Here is a 24,188-nt window from a genome sequence, read left to right on the forward strand (position 1 = left end):
AGGGAGAAACCTCTCGTAGGCTATATCCCTTCGGGGTTATTACCTTCTTTGTTCCTCTTCGAAGATATGACGGAGAAACTTGACAAGAGAAAGACAAACTCATGTGCTAGTGCTCTTAACCCCATCTCCCAATGTGTTTAGGGGCCGAGGAGCTCTTCCATCTACTAGTTTCTCTTCTCGCCGACGACAATTCTTGTAACCTCGTAGAACGTTCGACACGCTATAACGTTCTCTTACGAAGCTGGTCCTATTGTAGAATAAATATCTTAGTTTGTTGATACTGTAATTTTATTTATATATCATATATGGTTTTCATTTGCGCATTGAAGAGATGATGCCCAGCCTGTAAAATGAGCCCCTCTCATTTAGATATAAGTATTTTATGTAAATTACGTAAGGCTTTCGTCGTGAATTTCATTATATTCTGTATTCAAGTTAAAGTACTGTATGTAATTTACATATTTTTTGTAAAGAATTAACTTTTTATTTCACGTATGTTTGCTATGAAGTCTTACGTTGTCTATTTGAAAGTGTTTAAGGATTCATGCGGGATAGGAATAAGGGTTTAGGTAATGTTCTTTTATATTTTATGATGTATTCCATCATGTTTGAGAGAGAATTTCAGAACATGTGCTTTGGAATGTTCTTTATCGCGTGTTTTCAAATGTTCGTGAAATGCCGGTGAGAGGTGGTTATCTTTTTTTTTGGGGGGGGACAATAGGTGGGCGGAGCTAGCTGGAAGTCGTCTCGCGGGTGCGTTGAGGTGTGTTAGAGTTGCCTAAAACCCTTGATTTGGCCTCTTGACAATTTTATCTAGTTAGAAACTTTGACACAAAGCACAATCCAGAACCTGATCCTGGAAACTTCTGGAATTAGCAAAATTTGATATATAAGGACCCAAGGTTGGGTGAGAGTCAGAGACAGACAGACATAGAGATCGAGTTAGAATTGCAGCCAGAAGATAGCCTCCTTCCTCTCTCTCTGTCTCCCACACATAACCCAGTGCATTATCGGAAGTGTTCAGTGCATTTTAGTGTGTCCTCTCCTAAGTGACTATGTGTCCCAAAGCAAATCGTGTGTCATGCAAGACTAAAAGGGGATTTTGAATTAATTGTATTAGGGTGAGTAGGGTGAGTGTTGGCATTGTATAACGTTTTTAGTAAACGGCCCTGTAGGCAGGATAGGTTTTTAAAGTGATCTGGTTAATCTATTTCATTAATAGTCAGACTTAAACATTGTATTATTTCAGAAATATTTCAAGCATTTGTATTATTTTCATTGCATTATTTCTTTTCTTAGGTTAAGGTTTATTCAGATTTAATAGTTCAAGTCAAGTTCTTTTATAGTTTCAAATTGTAACATTTTTGTCTTATTCTAAGTTTAGCAGTACCAGCTGAACTCAGTTGAGTCTCTTGTCAGGCTGGGAGGAACGTAGAGAGGAAAGGCCCCCTTTTTTTCATTTGTTTGATGTCGACTACCCCCAAAATTGGGGAAGTGCCTTGGTATATGTATGTATGCTAAGTTTTGTTCAGACCTAATTTTTCCAGTGACTTATTTTTGTTATTCTTTTCAAAGTGTTGTCATTTATATAGAATAGATGTATTTTTGTAGCAAGTGTATTATTCCAATCATCACTATTTAAGACCAGGTTCTGCTCGATTCCTGTTAAGAACCACTGTGAGAGTTAGATAAGTGTAATAATACTTGAAAGTAATTACCCAGTTTAGTTTTAAGTGTGCTTAAGAGACCTTTGGATATTCAGTGTTTTATATATTGCTGTCTGGGAGTTATTTAACGGTCTCAGAATTCGTGTATTAATATTTAAAGTGTAACAGTTTCAATGTAAAAAGCAAACAAGGTAATTTGGAAATCCGAGAGGTTAATTAACTTGCCAGTCGTAGTGTATGTAATATTGTATGCTTGGTTCCCAGTCACGAGCCATAGTATAGCATATTTTTTAATGCCCAGACTTCGGGAGTCATAATCGTACAATATATTTTGGTAGTGCCCAGACCAGGGATCCATACATAATAGTTCTCACTACTACTACTACTACTACTTGGGATGTTGGGGATCAGTTGTCTCCTCTTCTCCCTGTCTTTAACCATTTAGGTAACTTGATTTGGTATAAAGCTACTCTACAAGTTGACACCTTTGTAATAAATGGTAATTGAATGACATGATAGAAACATATAATGGTACATGGAGCCTTGTCAGACGAAACCCTTAAGGGTTATTGCAGCAATTGAGGATGCCTGCTGACTGCTTGCAGCCACCGCATGCCACCATCAGGCCACCAGGGTACAACGAGTCTCGTATGACATAGTCCTTCCAACGATTGGTACATATAAGAAGGCTTTATGACTGCTTGCCTCCGCTACATTCCATCGTGATTTGGAAACAAGACTTGGGAAACATAATCTTTCAGGGTTATAATCTTGGACTTCTATCTACAGGTTAAAGAATGCATCAGAACTCTTATGTGGGTTTGGTCTCCGATCCTACTCACTGTCATGCCCTCATAGAACAATGGTCTTGCAAGACATTACCCTTCAAGGTTATTTTTCTAATCCCCTATTTACTAGTGGATGGAATCAGCTCTTGTTTACATATACAAACAATAGCAAACAAAGATTCGAGAGATCTCATTCCTTCGTTAGTTATATAATCATGAACATTTTTAATGTTCACAATGCTATAGTTACAGTCAAGCCTCGTTTTTCACAATAATTAGGTTACAGACACAGGTGCGATAAGCAAATTTTCGCGAATAAATCCTATATTTAGGGTGGGCTAACTCCTAACCTAAAAAGTCACTGCCCCTTGCCACAAGCGGGTGCCCGAGCTGATGATTAACACAGTATTTACTGCCTAATATTGTTTTAATTTGGTTTCTACAACAGTTAATATCATATGTACAGTGTACAGTACATTTGCACACATGTACACTATGTACTGGACACAGTATTGTGCTAAGGTAAAGTTTACTAAGTCGTCATCATCCCCTTACTGTTCTGTATAACAAAACAGATTTTGAAGCGAAGCGAAAAATCTATTTTTGGGTGAGATAGCCATGTCGTCCTGATGGAAGGTTCCTATTGGTAGCTTTCTAAGGGATATTTGGCTATAGTGATATTCCCAGAAAATTGACCTTTAGGTCGCCAGAATTCTAACTCCTGGCGCGAATATCCTTAAAATTTCTCCTAAGGATATCGCATAATATCAGGGGAGTATATCTTGATACGACACATAGCAGTCTTAACCCCGAATAGCATTTTCGTTTCGAGGGGGAAGTGGCAAAAACAGAAGGGGAGCCGTTATCAAGGTTACCCTTCCTCCCGTACTATTACGAGTATCCAAGATGGCGCTCATTCCTTGTAGCATTGAGAATGGTGCGACAGATGTAGTAGTTTTGGGAGGGATCATGCCTTATGCCTTTTCTATGGAGAAGGAGGGCGGGTTCATCAGGACGACATGGCTATCTCACCCAAAAATAGATTTTTCGCTTCGCTTCAAAATCCGTCTTTTGGGCTCAAGCCATGTCGTCCTGATGGAAGTTTACCAGAGAGTTACTAGAAAGTACTGTATCTGTGGATTTTTATAGGTGCCTTAACCTTGGGACAGATTTTTCTATGGTCATTTGGACCTTTGAGACATATGACGTTACCGTTATACGTCATTACCAATAATCATGTACAATGTTAGGGGTTTCTGCCCCCTGCAGGGAAGAGTCATACTAGATGGTAGAAAACGGGTCTCAAGGTTTGCATATATTGTATGAACAAACATAAGTATCAACTAGATATACAAAAGTCTCACGGTTTGTATATGTTGTCGGAACAACTAAGTATCAACTACAGTATATCCATTATTTGTAAGCATACAATAATATGATGTCTACTTAGTTAAATAAGTAAGAGAACTCTGGCATATTTATTGTGCTAATTACAGGGTGAAATAAGATGCAATTACACTCTAATAGACATTTATTTTGAATAAATGACCAAATGAAATAACGAGTGTAATGTGTTAAGGGAATTATACGTACAACGTATACAGAAAAGATTTTCCTCCCTGAAAGGGAAGAAAGGATGAGTGCCACTCTGAAATTTGAAAATTTTGATAAAATTTTCTAATATAATTTTCTGTAATTGTTGTATACTCTCAACACTTGTGTACTATGTACACACGGCACAAGTGTTATCTGTATACAGTGAACCCTCGCTACTTCGCGGTTCGACAATCGCGGATTCACCACTTCGCGGGGTTTTCCCATAACCCATATATATATACATATCGCGGATTTTCCGGAAAATTCGAAAATACCGCGAAATCTGAAGACAACCAAATACGATATTTTGTTACCTGTAATTCCATTAATACTGTAATTAGTAATATCTGCTCTTACTGATTGTTCATTGCATTACATATGATATATAATTCAGCACAGAAAGAAATAAAACACGAAAAGAGAATGTGATCATACGATAATTCAGTACGTAGTAAAATTAAATCGAACATGAAACGCAAATCAGATGCAGTCATACCATATTAGAATGGTGTGTACTGTAATGGATGTGCTTCTTTTCCATGAATCTTTTGTATGTATACGTACGTAGTACAGTACTGCATCCAATAATATTCTTTGTTGCAAAAATCACATTTCGAATAAGCGTACGAGAGAGAGAGAGAGAGAGAGAGAGAGAGAGAGAGAGAGAGAGAGAGAGAGAGAGAGAGAGAGAGAGAGAGGCGTAAAATAGCGTACGTAAATTTTTATTATTATTGTTATTATTATTATTATTGTTGTTGTTGTTAATAAAATTATTATTGTTATTATTATTATTATTGTTGTTGTTGTTAATAAAATTATTATTGTTATTATTATTATCATTATTATTATTATTATTACTGTACAGTATTATTATCATTATTTATTATTATTACGGTATTGTACTTAATCTACGTACGTTCAGTATGCACGGGGCATCTTCTATGAGTAACCAACGCATCATAGTACTGTAAGACGGGTTGTGATTGGTTCAAGCGCTGATAGATGACGAATCAGAACTCAAGTTTTGTTATCTAGCCTGTGATTGGTGTTTTGCCCGCATCTTCTACCCGCAGCATCAAAGTTCTCGCGGGGCTGGATCGTTCACTTTCTCTTTCCGCGTATCGCTGAGTAGACGTTCTTAAGTTTGTGAAGTTTAATCTGTGCTGTGTGCGACTGTTTTAAGTTGAACTTTTTGTTGAACTTTCTGTTAAATCCTACTGTACAATGCCTCCCAAGCGTTCTGCTTCTAGTAAGGCTGGTAGTGAGCCTAAACGCCACCGAAGGATGATGACGATAGCTGAGAAGGTTACGCTTCTCGACATGTTAAAAGATGGTAGAAGTTACGCGGCCGCCGGCCGCCATTTTGGCATCAACGAATCCACCGTTCGCTATATCAAAAAGGACGAGGCGAACATTAGAAAGACGGCTGCAATCACCTTTAGCAGATCAGCGAAGCGAGTCGTTACAACGCGTAATAAAACGATCGTACGCATGGAAGGTGCTTTAGCTGTGTGGATTGCCGACTGCCGGAAGAAGAACATAGCCTTGGATACGAACACCATCCAAACAAAGGCTTTGAGTTTATATGAGAATTTTGCTGCAAAGGAACCTAAAGACGACGACGGCAACCATGCTGAAGATGATGATGATGCAGATGATCCTCAACCAGGGACATCCACCGATTCCCAGCCTCAGAAACGTTTTTCCGCAAGCAAAGGATGGTTCGCGAAGTTTCAGAAACGCTTCGCCCTGAAAAGCGTTTCCCTGCATGGGGAGTCTGCTTCCGCTGACACTGCCGCTGCTGAAACTTACGTGAACCAGACGTTCAAGAATATTATCGCCGAAGGTGGATACAAGCCGGAACAAGTCTTTAATATGGATGAGACTGGCTTGTTTTGGAAGAGAATGCCGTCGCGAACTTTCCTGTTCAAAGAGGAAGCCAAAGCCTCTGGCTTTAAGGCATTCAAGGATCGCGTTACCCTCGTGATGTGTGGCAATGCTGCTGGATTTTTGTTAAAGCCGGGGCTTATTTATAAGTCGAAAAATCCTCGCGCTTTGAAAAATAAAAATAAGAATCTCCTTCCCGTGTACTGGATGCATAATCAAAAAGCATGGATTACGAAGATGCTGACCTCCAACTGGTTCCACCAATGTTTCATCCCGCAAGTCCATGAATATCTCTTAGAGAAGGGCTTGCCATTTAAGATCCTTCTCCTTATGGATAACGCTGGTGGACACGCAACTGACCTGTCGCGTGAGGGCGTTCAGGTTGAGTTCCTGCCACCCAACACCACGTCATTAATTCAACCGATGGACCAGGGGGTTATCAGGGCGTTCAAGGCCCTCTACACGAAGAATACCTTGGCGGACCTCGTTGCGTGTGTGGATGCTGCCCAAGATGACGAGGATGAAGATTTCAACTTGAAGGCGTACTGGCGGCAGTACACCATAGCCACGTGCCTGCAGAATATTCAGAAGGCACTTCAAGAGATGAAACCTGCAACCGTGAATGCGAGCTGGAAGAAGCTGTGGCCCGATATTGTTTACGACGACAAGGGATTTACTCCGTCGGAAATCCAACACTCTGCAATACGGAAATCTGTGCAGTTGGCTGCCATAATTGGAGGTGACGGGTTTGGCGACATGACGACTGAAGACGTCGACGAGTTGTTGGACTGCCATTCCCAGCCCCTAACTGACGCAGACCTCGAAGACCTGACGAAATCGGCAAGTGAGGAAGAGAGTGATACCCAGGAAGAGACCCAAGAAAATGTCGAAGAAACGGGCTTAACATTAGAACGGCTTGCCAAGTTCTGCAACCATATCAAGGAGGCGAAAGAAATGTTACAAGAGTGGGACGAGGATATGGTTCGCTCGATGCAATTCTCCAACAAGGTCGATGACATCATGACTCCCTACAGGATGCTCTTGGATCGAAAAAAGAAGCAGCGGCAACAACTTCCGATCACAATGTTCTTCCAGCCTCGCAAAAAAGAGCCAGTTCCTCCTGCTAGTACGCCTTCGGAAGAAATTGAAGAAGTTTCCCAGGAAGAAGTTGAAGAGGTGTCCCAGGAAAAGACACCTCCGTCTGAAGAGACGTAAAATACTATCATTGACTGCACAGTAGAACACATCATCAGCTTCATCATCATCATTTCTACTGTGCAGCAAATTCATCGCCATCACCATTCAAGTTTTTCTTCAACTTCTTTCGTGGTGAGTACAGTAACAATCTTTATTTTTTACTTTAATATTCTTACTGCCGGTTTTTAGTTTAGTAATGTACGTACTGTATGCATTAAGTTAAAGGGAAGGTTTTAAAAGTCTACATGTTGTAACCTATCATATTTTTTTTGTTTAAAATTTACATTTACGTACGTAAAACAATCTCTCTCTCTCTCTCTATCTCTCTCTCTCTCTCTCTCTCTCTCTCTCTCTCTCTCTCTCTCTCTCTCTCTCTCTCTCTCTCTCTCTCTCTCTCTCTCTCTCTCTCGTAAATTGTTTTCCTGCTTTGCTACGTACAAGTACTGTATAATTTATATTTGTAAGGTAACATATTTTGTAAATGCTTTTACTGTAAATACTGTATGTACTGTATCATTATTTATCACTATCATCATGCGCGTTAAATGCCTTGTTTGTTCTGAGCGTGGTTGTTTACTGAGCGTACACGCCGTCGTTTCAGGCGGCGTCATAAAGAAAAAGATTTCATTTGGAAGTCCTAAGAAAAATACGTAAACTAAAACATTGGTAATAAAAAAATCAATATACAGTACTGTATAATCAATATAATCGATGCAAAAACTAACCTATACATATATGTGTACACTAAATGAGTTTGTTTCTTCATTATGATCAGAGATGAACGTAAACAAAACATTGGTTGCCATTTTTTATCGTGCTTTTTAGGTGTTTAGGAAACGCATGATATAAAATCGCCTTTAATATTTGTGCCTGTTTTAGTTTAGGGTGCTGTAGTACATGCATTAAGTGTTCTGTACATTAAAGGGTGGTTTGTTAACAGTACTACGTACAAGGGAAGGTTTTAAAAGTCCGAATATACATGTTAAATAAATAGGTAAATATGATGTCACTACTTCGCGTATTTTCACCTATCGCGCCCGCGTCTGGAACCTATCTACCGCGATAAACGAGGGTTCACTGTAATTCCACACCTAGGATTTCGAACAGTTTTAGTGTCACCATGGTGACACCCACTTAAAAGGTATTGCACTGGAAGTGTCAATACCTTTTCACCCTAATTGATAGTCCCAATCAATTCACTGTTCATCGCAGCACTAGACGACAGCTTTTAATACACTACCTGCCGCCACCACGTAATGCTTCACTTCATGCACTTGCTTTGCAGTGTTTGTAGAACACACTGGATGACTTCCATCCAGTATATGAGCGAAGACGCTCAAAGTCCATATGCTGAAAAAAGTTCAGTGATGAAGCAATTTTTTTCGGATCATGACTTCTGGGTGTACCATCAGGATCCGCTCTGCCAATGAAGTAGGTGAGCTTCGCCCTCGGTTGTTTTAGCGATAAGTTTGATCCTGAAGTTTCTCCTTTGAAGAGCTATCCTCCCCTGAAGAGTGAAGTTCTTCAAAGATAGACCTTTAGACACAATACTGGACACAGAGAGACATCTTCCTTCAGAGGGCAGATTCTCCAGGGACCCCATCTTTTAGTGGGTAGCTCTTTCTTGGCGAGAAAGGTTGGATCAGGAAAGAGATTCAGTTCTCTCACTTCTGTGAACTGAATGTGGCCCTCATTTCTTGATAGGGCTACTATTTCACGAACTGTAGCCCCTGAGGCTATAGCAAACAGGAAAATAACCTTTTGGGTTAGATCCTTGAGAGAACAATCTTCATTGTTCACAGATGAAGCATAATGCAGGACCTTGTCCAAGGGCCATGAAATGGGCTTCGGAGGAGCTGCAGGCCTAAGTGTAGCGCATGCCTTTGGGATCTTGTTAAAGATTTCGTTTGTCAGGTCCACTTGAAAGGCGTATAGAAGAGGTCTAGTCAGGGCTGACTTGCGCGTAGTTATCGTGTTGGCGGCCAGACCGTGTTCATGAAGGTGGATAAAGAAGGACAGACAGAAGTCTAATGAAATTTTTTTCGGTCCTTTTGCTTTAACGAAAGCAACCCACTTTTTACAAGACGATTCATATTGTCTTCTAGTTGACTTAGATTTGTATTCTTCTAAGAAGTCTATACTGCCTTTTGAGATTCTGAATCTTTTCTTAACTGCTAAGGCGAGAAAATCATGAGATGAAGGTTTTGGGTTCTCTGTGATGAAGCGAAGACAGTTGACATCTGAACCCGTTGAGATAGTGCTGGGTTCGGTAAAGGGACCGGCCTCAGCCTCAGTTCCATCTCTAGAGGGAACCAGTTGCTCTTGGGCCACTTGGGGGCCATTAGAGCTGCCGTTCCCTGGAATGATCTCAGCTTGTTGAGGACCTTCAGCAGGAGATTAGATTGAAGGAACTGGATAATCCTGGTCCATTTGTTCCAACCGAGGGACATGGCGTCCGTTGTCTCCTCTAGAGGGTCCTCGTATGGGGCTACATATCGAGGTAGTTTCTTGTTGTCGCTCATTGCAGGGAGGTCTATCTGCAGTTCCGGGACTTGTTCCAAGATGGAGGAGAATGAGTCTGCGTCTAGGGACCATTCTGACTCTATCGGCTTGAGCCTGGATAGAGCGTCCGCTGTCACATTGTGGAACCTTTGTAAGTGAACTCCTGATAAGTGCCATCTCTCTAGACAAAGGATGGCTAATATCACATGGTTGATATGGGACGATCTCGAGCCTTGTCGGTTCAGACATCTCACTATCACTTCGCTGTCCAAGATCAGCCTGATGTGGACTGATCTGCGTGGGGAGAGTTTTCCCAACGTCAAAAGGACTGCCATGTCCTCCAAAATGTTGATGTGAAATGCCTTGAACAGAGATGACCAAGTCCCTTGGTCTTTCCTTCAATGGTTCTCGTTAGGCTCTTGGCCTTCGACCAAGGGTTGAGAAGTGATCGTAGTAAGGCTGGTATCGGTCATTTTAGATCTCTTTGAGCGTTTGATGCGTATCTTCTCCAGACTCCTGATGCATCTTTCAGCTGTGCTTTTAGCACTGGGTCTGTTACTGCTGCGAACTGGAGAGAGCCCAGTACTCTTTCCTCTTGGCGTCTTGAGGTCCTGTCGGATTTCAGTAGTCTCTTGACAGACCCTGCAATCTCCTTCCTTTTCCCTGAGGGAATGGAGAGACGGTGTGACCTCAGGTTCCAATGGATTTCCAGCCATTGAAACCCTTGATCTGGAGAGAGTCGAGACTTCTTGAAGTTGATTTTGCATCCCGGATGTTCCAGGAACTGGATCACTTCTTTGTATGCTTGCAGACAAGCCGTTTCAGATGCTGCCCACACCAGCCAGTCGTCCAGGTACACTACTACCTGAACACCTAGGCGTAGTTGTTGCACGACTGCGTCTGCAAGTTCCATGAAGATCCTTGGGGCCATGTTTAGTTCGAAGGGTATGGCTCTGAGAACATACTTTATCTTCTGTAACTTGAATCCTAAGTAGGAGGAGAGGGGGCGACTGACTAGAAGGTGCCAATAGGCATCTGCCAGGTCTATCGAGACTGTGAACGCCCATTTTTGGTAACAGGTTCCTTATGTGCTGAAGGAATAACAACCTGAACTTGCTGTTTTCTATAAATTTGTTGAGTGGCGACAAGTCCAGAATGACTCTGAGTTTGACGGAGTCCTTAGTAACACAAAACAGCCTTCCCTGGAATTTGATAGACTTTGGTTTCCTTATAACCTGCATGCTCAAGAGCTCTAAGGTATATTCTTCTAATGAGGGGGTGGAGTGTTGGAAGAATTGACGAAATGATGGTGGAGACTTGTTCCGTTTCCATCCTAGTCCAATCTTGACTAGGCCGTGGGCCCAAGGATCGAAGGTCCAACGATCCCGAAAATGTTGCAGCCTCCCTCCTACCGGAAGCATCTCCTTGCTTCGATTGTCCGGAGGATTTACCTCCTCGACCGCGTCCTCCCCTACCTCTTGAGGGATGTCTAGAGGAGCCCCATCTGGATCCTTTACATTTCAACCGAAAGGTAGTGGTCTGCCTCTCAAACCCGTGGTTGAATTCTGGTGACTGGGCAACCAGCTGTTGAGGCACCACTTAGAAGGTGGTCTGTGTTTGGGCCACCATTTGGGGCACCGCAGTCATGGTGACTGTGGGATGCTGTTGAGCAGGCCGATGGGGAAGTTTAGGCTTCTTCGTCTTCCTTTTAGGTTGGGGACCCGCATCCGGGGAAGACTTCCTCTTTGAAGAGATGCCCCACTTCTGGAGAAGGTTCCTATTCTCCGTGGTGGCTTTCTCAACTACCTCTTTGACTACATTTGGGAAGAGGTCTTTACCCCAGATGTTAGAAGATATCAGCTTCCTGGGTTCACGTTTCACTGTTGCAGAAGTGAACACGAACTCCCTACAGGCTCTCCTAGCCTTCATGAAAGCATACAGGTCCTTTACTAGGGTGGCCATATGCATTTTGGCCCGGACCATGAGCATGTCTGGGGTACTTCTTTGGCCTGCACACATCTCTATGCAGTTTTGTAGGGATAAGGATGCAGAAGTCTCTCCTTCGTCTCTTGTTCCTTGCGCAAGAGAAGAAAGTTTAGGGAGATTCTTGCTTAATTGTCTTCCAGCGATGTCTGCGTCCAGTTTTCCTACTGAGAAGGTTAGGTGGACTTCCTTCCATTCCTTCTCTTCCATGGGCAGGGCTAATGACAAAGGCCTGCACTCCTCTAGTGCAGGGCATGGTTTGCCTGCCTCCACTGCCTTGGCAACAGTTTTAATGTCTTCGACGTAAAGGGGAAGGCTATTGAAGCAGGAGCAAGAAAGGTAGGGTGTTTCTTGCTCAAGGCGGACACTTTCGAATTCGAATAGCCCGCCTTTCTCGGGCTACTCGACAAGAGAGCCTGTGCCTTATCATGGTCGAAAACCATGGCCTCCTTCGGTTCCATCTCCTCTTTTGGCGTTGGTTCATGCTTAAGTCGAATGAAGCAATCAGGGTAAGCGTTAGAGCTTGACCAAAACTGGATGTCATCTAAGGGGACGGCTCCCATCTTCTCCGAGATGTAGAGTTTGCCGTTAGTAATCGGCATAAACTCCGCATACCTCCAGGGATTGGTTTTGGAGCAGGTTGGGAGGTCTTGGACTCTGGGTCGCTTGTATGACCCTCGGGCGGCGGTAAGGGGAGCTTCACACAGCTCTCTCTCAAATCTCGCTTGCCTTGCTTCGCCTTGCTTGCGAATGTTCTCCATTAAGGCCGTAAGATAGGCCAGTGTCTGGCTCATGTTGTCCAAGGGAGGGGTAGAAGCTGAAGATGAGGGTAACGGCTCCGGTGCCGGCACAGACGGAAGGAACTCTGACTCGACATCATCTCTTCTTCCGGAGGTAGAGTAGACTCCTCCTCGGGATAATTTTTTAGTAGATCCATTTCAGTGTCCGTAGACACTTCCGACATCCTTTCCTCCTGGTGGATGTCCATGCTTTGCAACGCCTCACTGACATCCGTCTCGATGGCAATCTGGATGCAGGGAGGTCCGGGTTATGCTTGGGGCACAACAATTTCACTACCCGCTTTCAGGAACAGCAAGCTACGCATCCTATCATTAGGTAGGTATGGTCCCGAAGAGTTCTTCTGGAACGCTCTTACCCACTTGCGCAGCTTTTCTCGTGCTGCATCCCTCGACTCCGTTGACTTGGGGTCGTCGAAACCTTCGGTCACAAAGGTCCGGCAGATATGGCAGACTTGGGGGTCCCAGTATTGCAGGGTTTCGGTAATGATGGTGCAGGGGGCATGAGACCTGCACGCTTTGTGACCGTAAAAGTTTCCAGTCCTATGGTTACAGAAGATCACATCGCATTTCATCTGGGGTTCCTCCTGTAAAGAAAGGAAAATTAAATGAGTATGCGATTGTTTATCTTACATGATAAACAGATTATGCAAAATATTAATATTTGAACCATCATAGCTTAGGATAGTAAGCTAGAAAGAAATTAGGAAAGACACATACTTGTGTATCCTTTCCGGCCAATTACTGTAACCTCCCCCCTAATATTAAGATTATAGTGTTTCCTGATCAGGGCAAACTCAAAAGAGAAGGGTTCTAACCTCTAGGGATAGAAAAAGTGTACTATCACTGACCCTTCTAAAACTATTTAATATTGTGGGGTAAGTTACAGAAGTCCTTACTCCTGTGGTTGCAGAAAATCGCATCGCTCTTCATTTGATTCTCTTGTAAAGAAAGGAAAATTAAATTAGCATGTGGTTGTTTATCTCACATGATAAACAATTTTATGCCAAAATATTAATATTAATATTTTAAACAGTATAGCTTAGGATAGTTAAGCTAGAAAGGAAATAGGAAAGACCCATACTTGTGTTTCCTGTCCAGCCAATTGCTATGACCTCCCCCAAAATTAAAGCTATAGATTTTCCCTATCCAGGCAAACTCCACGAGAAGGGTTCTAATCCCTCGGGAGAGATAAGTGTATATTTACACCGACCCTTCTTAAGTTCTTTAATATTGTGGGGTAAGTTGTTAACTGATTAACTATCAGTTTAATGAAGGAAATCTTTTCTTCCAATATATGATTGGTCTCACCAATAGACTCTGCAAGGAAACACAAGGTATGTTGGAAAATAACTACTGTATGATATATACACTGGAACTTCTACATCCGAACGTATCTACATCCGAATTTTCCAACATCCGAAGTAAAATTCGAGCAAATTTTTGACTCTACACCCGAATTTTATTTCGACACACGAAGTAAGCAGTTTTCGTCGTGCCGGTTGTATCCGAATTTTTCGTCACGCGAAGTACAATTCGAACACGTTCTGACTACACCCGAATGTTTTTTTCGACACCCGAAGTAGACAATACTCGTACGCGTAGTCGGTGCTTATAGCGCCTGAAGTGTTTTTTATTTCCGCCGATAGAAGGCAGCACATCGACCTCGGAGGGACGCTCAATTAGCGGGGCTCGGGTCAGTCCTCTGTTCTCGTCGGCTTCTTGCGGTTGTGCACTGTGCGTTCTGCTATTAACTCTGTTTTAATTGTGATTTTTTACGTGCATCCTTTAACGGTAATTTACGTAAAGTATGGGTCCTAAAAGGCTTAGTTTTGCCAGTGGTAGTGGTAGTGGTGAGAAAAGGAAGAAGGATATGCTCTCTTTAGAAATTAAGCAGGAAATTATTGAAAAACATGAGCGTGGCATCCGCGTGAGTGAACTTGCTAAACAGTATGGCCGTAATATGTCGACGATCTCGACAATCCTTAAACAGAAGGAAGCTTTTAAAGCAGTGAAACCTTCTAAGGGGATCACCATAATTTCCAAACGCCGTACCCCTATCATAGAAGAGATGGAACGACTTCTACTAGTGTGGATTAAGGATAGAGAGATCGTTGGCGACACCATCACCGAGACCGTCATATGCGAGAAGGCGCACGCCATCTTTACGGACTTGAAGGAGGAGAGCTCTGGGGGTGATGCTGGGGAGAGTTCAACTGAGCCTTCCTCAGATGATTTCAAGGCATCTCGTGGCTGGCTGGTTCGAGAAATTTAAGAAACGGTCCGGGATTCATTCAGTTGTTCGCCATGGAGAGGCTGCTAGTGCGGACACAAAGGCTGCAGCTGACTTTGTCAAGAACTTCGAAAAGATCGTGCAAGAAGAAGGCTACGTAGAGCAGCAGGTGTTTAATTGTGATGAAACCGGGCTGTTTTGGAAGAAGATGCCGAATCGAACCTACATCACTGCCGAAGAGAAGAAATTACCTGGGCATAAGCCAATGAAGGATCGGTTGACTCTTGCCCTATGTGCCAACGCTAGCGGGGACTTTAAAGTCAAGCCCTTACTGGTTTACCATTCAGAGAACCCTAGGGCCTTTAAAGCACACAACGTCGATAAGGATCAGCTTCATGTTTTCTGGCGATCCAACTCGAAGGCCTGGGTCACTAGGCAATTCTTTGTGCAATGGGTTAACCAAGTTTTCGGCCCTTTTGTGGAGAAGTATCTTCATGAACAGAAATTGCCTTTAAAGTGCCTGCTATGCCTTGACAATGCACCCGCTCACCCCCCCGGACTTGAAGATAATATCTTCGATGAATTCAAGTTCATAAAGGTGCTGTATCTTCCACTGAATACCACCTCTATCCTCCAGCCCATGGACCAGCAAGTCATCTCTAATTTTAAGAAGCTGTACACCAAGCGCTTATTTAAGCAGTGCTTTAATGTCACGCAAAGCACCAACTTAACTTTGCGTGAATTTTGGAGGGGCCACTTCAACATCGTGCACTGCTTGAAGATCTTAGATCAGGCTTGGGTGGGATTAACTCGACGGACCCTCAATTCTGCCTGGAAGAAGCTGTGGCCTGATGTAGTTTCTCCCCGAGATTTCGAGGGTTTTGACCCCGAACCTGATCCCGTGGTGGGTGTAGCGGAAGCCGTAGAGGAAATCGTCTCCCTTGGCTAGTCCATGGGTCTGGAGGTCGACGCAGATGACGTTACGGAACTCGTCGCCGAACATCACGACGAACTTACCACGGATGAGCTCAAGGAACTCCATGCTATGTCGGAGCACATGAGTGATGACGAGGAAGGGAGCGAGGAGGTAGAACATGTGTTAGGTTCGGCGCATATAAAAGAGGTGTTAGGAAAATATCAAGACGTGGTCGACTTCATCGACAAATACCATCCAAAGAAATTGCAGGTTTGTCGTGTAGTTTTGCAGTTCGATGATGTTTGCCTAACTCACTTTCGAAACATTCTGAAAAGCCGTACCAAGCAGTTATCTATCGATAATTTCTTTAAAAAAACTGCGAAGCGAACTTGTGATGAAGAGGATGTAAGTGATTCGAAGAAAACGGCAAAGAGTGAAGCGGAAGAAAGTGAAACAAAGAAAACGGAAAAGAGTGAAGCGAAAGAAATTCAGTCAATTTTAAGTGTAGAGAGTGAAAGTGATTAAAATTACGTAATCATCAAAAAGAAAAAAAGAAAATGTAAAAAAATATAAAATATAAAAATAAGAAAAAAATAAGCTAAGTTATGTTAAAGTTCACTTAGTGTAAGTTAGAATAAGTTACGGTTGTGTACGTTTATCGTAGTTAACCTCTCTACCTCCTCGCCACCCGTCCGTCTCCTCTCTGCGTAGCAAGACTAACAACACCTGCGCTGGAGTTTCTAAGGTAAAGTGACGCTAAAAACCCGTTTCTTATTTATAATTTTTTGCTAATTCTTATTATTTACATGTCTATTCTTCTTATTTACATGTCTATTATCTAATTTACTGTTCATTATTCTCATGGGAAAATTATGTGTAGTAGTTTATTAAGAAGTTATCATAGGTTTTTGGGCTCAACCATGGATTAATCCTATTTCAATGTATTCTTATGGGAAAATTCGTTTCGACATCCGAACATTTTCTACATCTGAAGTTGGTTCTGGAACGGATTAAATTCGTATGTAGAGGTTCCACTGCACTATAGTTTTCTGCCTGCAGTATACTATACTGCAAATATACTGGCTACTGTATAATTATATACTGTAGTTCAGCCGGCAATATGCCGGCTAGGCTAGCACCTGGCGGAACGGTCCAGCCGGCATGGTTTGTTGCCGGCTGGTTAGTACTTGGCGGCACCGGTTTAGCCGGAATATCGCCGGCTGGGTTAGTACCTAGTGGCACCGGTCCAGTCGGCATGCTGCCGGCTGGGTTAGTACCTGGCGGCACTAGCTGACAGAGAGAGAGAAAGTATGGAGTGAAGGGCTGCCTTATTGAAATGTTTGTTAACAATAAATAAGGATGTAAGTACATAACCTTACTGCCTTCCTCCAGAATGAGGGTTCAACATGGAAGGGGAATATATGTCATTCAAGCTTCCATTGAGCCACAATTCCAACGCCGGTCACTGCCGGCTTCAGGGATGTGGATGGCAATCCAAGAGAGGACTGAAGAACACTCAACAGTAGATGGGTCTCCCACCGGCAGCCGTCACAGCCGGCACAACCTTTCCCGGAGCCTTGCATCCATTAGGGAAAGACTGAGTGACTATACAGCTGCTATGTAGGAGCCCGGCCGGCACCACAATCTACCCGGCATGCGGTGAGATTGTAGGACGACGGCCACAGGATTGCGATAGCTAGGCCATCGTTAAAGGACAGAGAGGAGCAGAGAAAAGGGTCCTGTATCAAGTGTAGGAGTAGGCGGCAATTTGCCGCCACACTTCCACACGAGGCAGAAACTTTGTTTTAGTATTGGTGCCATCCTAGGCGGCGGAAGAATATCTATTCTTCAATCTAGGGTCTGCCAAAACAGGACCAGTCTTCTAGACCGCAGGGGAGAAGGTGGCGGCATCATACTACCACTTCAGGTGCGGCCTAGAGAGGCTTAGCCTCCTATGCCGGCAGCTGTAAGCCGGCAGGGGAGTGACTATTCGCCCTGCTGCTCTGCCACCAGCAGAATGACTGAATACTCTGAGGTTCTGTCGAAAACCAAAGCCGGGATCTCGCCAGCAAAGGTGGGAGACAGAAAACCCTAACCTAGTCGAGCCGGATTGAACTACTCTATGGCAAGACCAGATAGGGTTGTCGCCTTTGGCGGCACAGAGGGAAGGAGGGATTACCCTTAAATCTCCACAGGAGACGAGTATCGAGTTATATAATTCTAGGAGATGTACTATCTCCCGTTGAATTGATAAAACGATACACGAGGATAATGTCTGAAAGTATACAACAGCGCATAGGCTAGGTAGCCTAGCGCGAGACGAGATCTCGGTTACCTAAGTCGCTGAAACTCTAACGTATACGATCGACATAAGAAAGAGGAAATTATATGCATAAAATATATATCTTTACTAGTATAATTGTGCCTAAATAGCTTTCCTAATTTATTAATGCTATTACAACCGGGAAAGTCGTTATGCTAACTAAATAACACATGCATAATGAACGACAGTGCCCATGGCGCCTCCGGTGACAGGCCTAGCTCCTTAACACAATAAATTATTCCAATTTCACTGTGAAGCAGGAGCTAAAAATTATACACTGTAAAGAATGAATACTCAGCTCTCCAGAAGCAGAAGAAGCTGGAGATTGCATATTTAATCCTCACTAAAGCGATCAAAAACGTTAGATCAACAGGGAAAACCACCGTGCGAATTTGCTACAAAAATAGGAATGAGCGCCATCTTGGATACTCGTAATAGTATAGGAGGAAGGGGTAACCTTGATAACGGCTCCCATTCTGTTTTTGCCACTCTTCCCACTCTTCCCCTTCGAAACAAAAATGCTATTCGGGGTGAAGATTGCTATGTGTTGTATCAAGATATACGTCCCCTGATATTATGCGATATCCGTAGGAGAAATTTTAAGGATATTCGCTCCAGGAGTTGGAATTCTGGAGACCTAAAGGTCAATTCTCTGGGAATATCACTGTAGCCAAATATCCCTTAGAAAGCTACCAATAGGAACCTTCCATCAGGACGACATGGCTCGAGCCCAAAAAAGTTGTTCATATCTAGTAAAACTGTACTGTAACCTAATACTCACTGATATTGTAGTGTATATTACTGTAATATATGTACAGTAATATTACTACAGTACAGCTTAACTGTACTTATTGTAAGTGTTCGGTGTTTTCGTTCAAGACTTGTACCCTATGCCCCTATTCTAGAAGCATGATGCAACTTCTTATATGTTGTCTCTTGCACAATATGTTACTGTACAGTATATCTATACTTTCTTGAACAGAAATAAAGCTTATTTTATAAACTAAAACCTTAAATATCTTGATAATAATTGTTTCTTTTAAATAAACAGAACCTGTGCATTAGATTACTTTTCAACAGCTGATTCTCAACATGACAAAGAGACAAGAGGGGGGGGGGGGGGTGGTAGCCAAGTTCCTTCTCCTTGCGCATAACCTCCTCCACATCTACGCTAATTCAAATAAATTAGCGAAATCAATGAATTTTGGAAATGAGAGAAGGAATGAAATGTAATAATGGGAATACGTGGAATGACGGATGATAAAGAGGTTAGAATGATTAATAAGTTGAAAATGACGAATAAATGCTAGAAAAGAGAAGATGAATGAAATCATGAAAAATAATGAGAATCAAAAGAGTTGAAAAGATACGTTGTAGATGTGTGTTGGAGAGTAAAGTAAATGTACGAAAGGGATTTGGGAAGGAATTGGAAAAAGGATTAAGGATATGATAATAATAATTGAAGGACAATAATAATGTGAAGGAGATATCATACTAATATGTATGATGGGTTATATCAGTGAGGTAATTTCGTGAAAGTGAATGGTCATATCAGTGGAATGATACCGTAAAAGTGAATATAGGTTGAGGACGGACTATGCAGATTTGATCAGCTGATTTGAATGTAAACAATGCATGAGATATTTTGCTATGATTTTAATTATAAATACGATACTAAAATGTGATTACATGCATTATTATTGGATACAGATAAGTGAAGCACCAGTTTAATCAAAATCCAGTTTATTTCAAATATAGCTGTAATTTTTTACCACCGTAAATGGATACACAATGTACAGAGAGAGCTAGGACCAGCTGGGTGTAGAGATAGATAGTGGGGCGCAGCGCTCCCTGTGTAAAGGAGTGCGGGCTATTTGAAATCATGGCCAGCTTGAATTTTATTGCAAGTTTTTATGAGAATTTTTACTTAATAGTTATTGCATTGTTCTTGGCCATCCCAATGCTGTTGCCAACTATTAGAAATAAAATTCTTGATAATTGGGTAAACAATCATCTCAAAGAATTTTTTTTCTTTTTCTTTGGCGAAAAAACAAAACCTCGAAGCAAGAAACTGCGATTAACAAGGTCTGATTACTTACTGGAGTTGATCCAGTTAGGGGCACAGAGGAAGTGCATTAACTTCATCAGAAGTTGACCTTGGTCTCTCTGTTGGAAACTTTAAAGGTATTAGGCACCGGCAGTCTCTCGAGTCCCTACCTGGATCTGTCTCCTCATACACCTTGTCACCCTGTCACAGCTTGCTCAGGCTCCCTTGGGACTTTTGCAAGAGCAACTTTGATCCAGCACTCCTCAAAGTACTCTTGGGAAGGCTAAATATGGCCAACCTAAGGCTGGATCTTGGTGTTGTTCGTCAGTGTGCGGACGACGACGCTCTCCCTCAGCCTGAGTTAGCTCAGCTGGCGGAGGGAGTGCAAAGTCCGAAGCATTGTCTGGTTTTTCTCCGTGGGGGAGCTCCTTTCTTTCCCGTGAGTTAGGTTTTCTCCTGAGTGATCTTTGTTTTTTGCATAGTTTTCTCTAGCCTGCCCCTCAGAGCGCAGTCCGTCAGCTAGTTCTGAGTACGCATCTCTTCTTCTACTATGACTCATACAACCAACATGACTCATCCAGTCCCTGTAGCAGATCCTAATGCTGGATAGCACAATACTGCCCTCCAAACTCCTGCGGGAGTACTGATGAGTGACACTCATGCAGCTCTGGCTCGGGAGCAAGTCGTCTAAGTTGAACGAAGAACTCTTGCTTACAAGGGCTTACGCGAACATGAGTTGTTCGCTAACTCCATCGTGTGACTGAGTTCACTGCAGGGGTAAAATAATCTACATTTCGGCTAGAAAGGCGTATACTGTACATCATTACATACCTATCTACCTGTTGAGGTGCGAGGGCGAGTTTTTCGACAATCCACGCGAACCCAAGCGTTCGCATGGGCATCCATATTCAGGCTTATGTCATCAATGCATGAGTACGTTATTACATCACAAGCTCACGAGGGAGGCAATGCCACCTCCCAACCTGCTGTTCCCTTGGAAAGGAGAACATGTCCGACAATGGGGTCTTCAGTCTTCTTCAGTTGACTCTATTTTATAGAAAAGGTGCCTGGAGGCTGGATATCAGTATTTGACCTCTCCTCCCAAACAAGTTTGTTCAACAAACTTCATTCAGGATGGAGACGGCAGACACGGTCAGACAAATAGTTAGACCTGAGGACTTCATGACAACACTGGAATTGGAATGCTTGCCTCCATATTCCAGTTCATCCATATTCCAGTTCATCCATATTCAAGAAAGTATTTAAGAATCATTGTAGATGATCGGCAATACCAGTTTAAGGTGCTGTATTTCAACATGGTTGCACCTCCATTTTTTTATAGGGAGTTCTTCCTAGTTGCAACTGGGACTCACAGGAACGGCATTCATCTGTCAAGACATCAGGCCAACTGGCTAATTCTAGCAGACTTGGGGGGCATCTCTTCTCCAACACCAAGTCAGATTTCTCGAGTTTTTGCCGCAATCTGGAGTGGTGGTAAAATCTCGAGAAGTCATCCCTACAGCCAACACAAAACTGGTACTGTATATCTAGGAATGCTGCTTTACATTAAACTAGGAAAAGTCTTTCCTTCCGAGTGCATGCTAGAGAGACTGAAAAAGGTGATAAGCCTTTTCTTTTTACTAGACTCACTACCAGCACATCGGTTATTCTGTCTGATAAGGCCACCTGTCCTCTTTGGAGCGTTTGGTGACCAACAGACGAGCATCAGATTCCAACCGCCTCAAGGGGATTAGATCTTCCCTCTTCCCCCTGGAATCGATGCTCTTCACAGATGCATTGAAAGAAGGGAGGGGGCCTGCATATGGCATCACATGGCCTCTGGACTCTGGTCCGAATCCTAACAACATTACGATATAAACCTCCTGGAATGAGGGCAGTTTTTCCACCCCTCTAGTAGTTCCAACAGGACTTCAGGACACTCCATGATGTTGATGAGCGATGAAACCATGGTAGTGGCTTATATTCAAACAATCAAGGAGGTACTTCTTCACAGCACCTATGCCAACCAGCTTGGGAAATGTTAAGGTGAACGAAGACAACTCGGCGCCCTTTCAGCTTCTCATCCTGGACAAGGGAGATGTACTTGCGTAAAATCTGAGTAAAGTGACTCAGGTAGTTGTCTCTGAGTGGTCTTTGGATCATCACGTACCTAACAGAAGCCCGACTTTGTGGTTTTCACAAACAGTAGACCTGTCTGTAACGTCTTTAATTGACAAACTTCGTATGTATCAGTTGTTAGTACCTTTTCCCCAAGCTCTTGGCAAGTGGCTTTTCAACAACAGGGGGACACCATAGATGTTGATATATTCCTCTTCCCCCCTCTTGTTGGCCTAGTAAGAAGATTACTCAACAAGGAAGGGCCTCCAAGCCTATCCATGATCCTTTTAGCTTCGATGTCTCACCAGGCAGAATGGTTTCCGAACCTTCTACATCTGCTTTCAGAGGTGCTGAAGGACCCCCCTACATGTCATGATCTTTGCAGACAACCACACAGAAAGTTTTTCAATAAGCAGTAGAATTCCCTACAACTTCATACCGGGAAGTTATTCAGCACAGCATCTCCTCTCGGAGAGGGGCGTTGTGCAGCCTGTTGTGAAAAAATTGTCCGGTCAACCCAGGGAATCTTCAATCGACGTCTACCAGGATAAGCGGGCAGTCTTCTGTGGTGGAAGTAGTGGAAGGGTATCGCTGCTATCGATGCCACTACTCCTGTGATAGCGAGTTCCTTTGAAACCTTAGGGAGGAGACTCCTCTTTGTCGACGTTCAAAGGTTACTGGTCAGCCTTAAGCCTCAGCTTTAGACGGAAAGGACTTTCCTCTTTTTTTTGAATTTTATATCTTCATACGGAGTCTCGAACGTACCTGTCATTAACCGAAAGTTAGACCACCTGCATGGAACGTAGTTAGTGTTCTGCGATCCTAGAAAGGAGTATCTTAGGTGCTGCTGTGTCAGACATCAAATCTTCACCGAACGCATAAGACAACCTTCCTGCTCGCTTTGGCCTCGGCCAGGAGAATTGATTGATGGCACTCCCTTCTTTACTTTGTCAACATCTCCCATACTAAGGGTTGGGGACAGGTAATGCTCTACTTTGTTTCTGAGTGTGTCGCAAGACCCAGAATCTGGCAGCAACAGATTCTTGATTTGAGCCCTTCCAGATTGAGAGTCTTTGTGATATAACCGATGATCCAGATTAACTGCTTCTATGCCCAGTGTGGGTGCTGAGGTTTACCTCTATCGAACTTCAGTGGAAGGAGGTTTGTCAGCAGTGGGGAGGTTAAGAGGAGAGTCACAAAGAATGAGATCTTGGATTGGATTCACAAGGTCATAGAGCACCCCTCAAATCCTAACTCTCCTCTGCAATCCCGGAAACTAAGAGCTCACATGTTAGGGGCATAATCATACCCATAGCATTTAGGAAAAGTACTCTGTGGCGTAGGTACAACAAGTGGGCATAAGGAAGCGTCCGACAATCTTCACCGCCCATTTTCTGCAAGACGTAACCCACAGGAACATGAAGACGTTCTCCATTGGACCTGTGGTGGCTGCACAGTAAGTGGTTTAAACACCTCAAGCTCCTTGATGGACAAGTAACAGATGGTGAAGGGCTGCATTACCTGGGATTAAGTCTGGGATGAATGGTAAGAGGGACTGGCATCTTCTTTCTTTCATCTTCCCCTCTCTTGAGGCCCAGCACCTACGGTACGCTGTAAGCTGGCCTCCACTTTCTGCAGGTATAACCACATCCTTTGTGTGACCTGATATATGTACATATATTTTGTTGCGTCCTCATATTATATCCCTTAGCGAGGTGGTAATTGGCCATTGTTTATGGTTTGTTCAAGAAGTCCGAGGACTTTGAGAATTCTTACCTGGACAAGTCTCATTGTTAGCATCACACAATCATACTGACTGCTCAGGCCGCTAGCGCTTGCACATGCACGGAAGTTTAGCGAGGTGTCAGGGCTATTCCTCTATAAAGCGTGCGTAGCACGAAGGAATACCCCAGGTCAAAAACCAGCCAGTTGGTTATGACTTCCACCCACCTTAGGTGAGTCTTCCCTAATAAAGAGCGAAAGGGTTTGTATTAGTGTCGGAACAAATGACAAATTTAAAGTAATCTGTATTTTTCCTAACAATGCAAACCTTGAGCGTTTTATGCAAATATGGCCAGCCATCACCTATCTCCCTGGAAGACCTGCCTGCAATTAAAAGGGACGATTGACCACA

General features: G+C 43.1%; 1 protein-coding gene across 2 annotated transcripts in view; it reads left to right on the forward strand.

Moving 5' to 3' along the window:
* Vps13B (vacuolar protein sorting 13B) overlaps positions 1 to 24,188 on the forward strand; it is a 418,333-nt gene that overhangs the window by 146,701 nt on the left and 247,444 nt on the right. The gene's annotated exons all lie outside the window — the stretch shown is intronic.

This window comes from Palaemon carinicauda, chromosome 14 (genome assembly GCF_036898095.1).
Source record: "Palaemon carinicauda isolate YSFRI2023 chromosome 14, ASM3689809v2, whole genome shotgun sequence".
NCBI classification, from domain to species: Eukaryota; Metazoa; Arthropoda; class Malacostraca; order Decapoda; family Palaemonidae; genus Palaemon; species Palaemon carinicauda.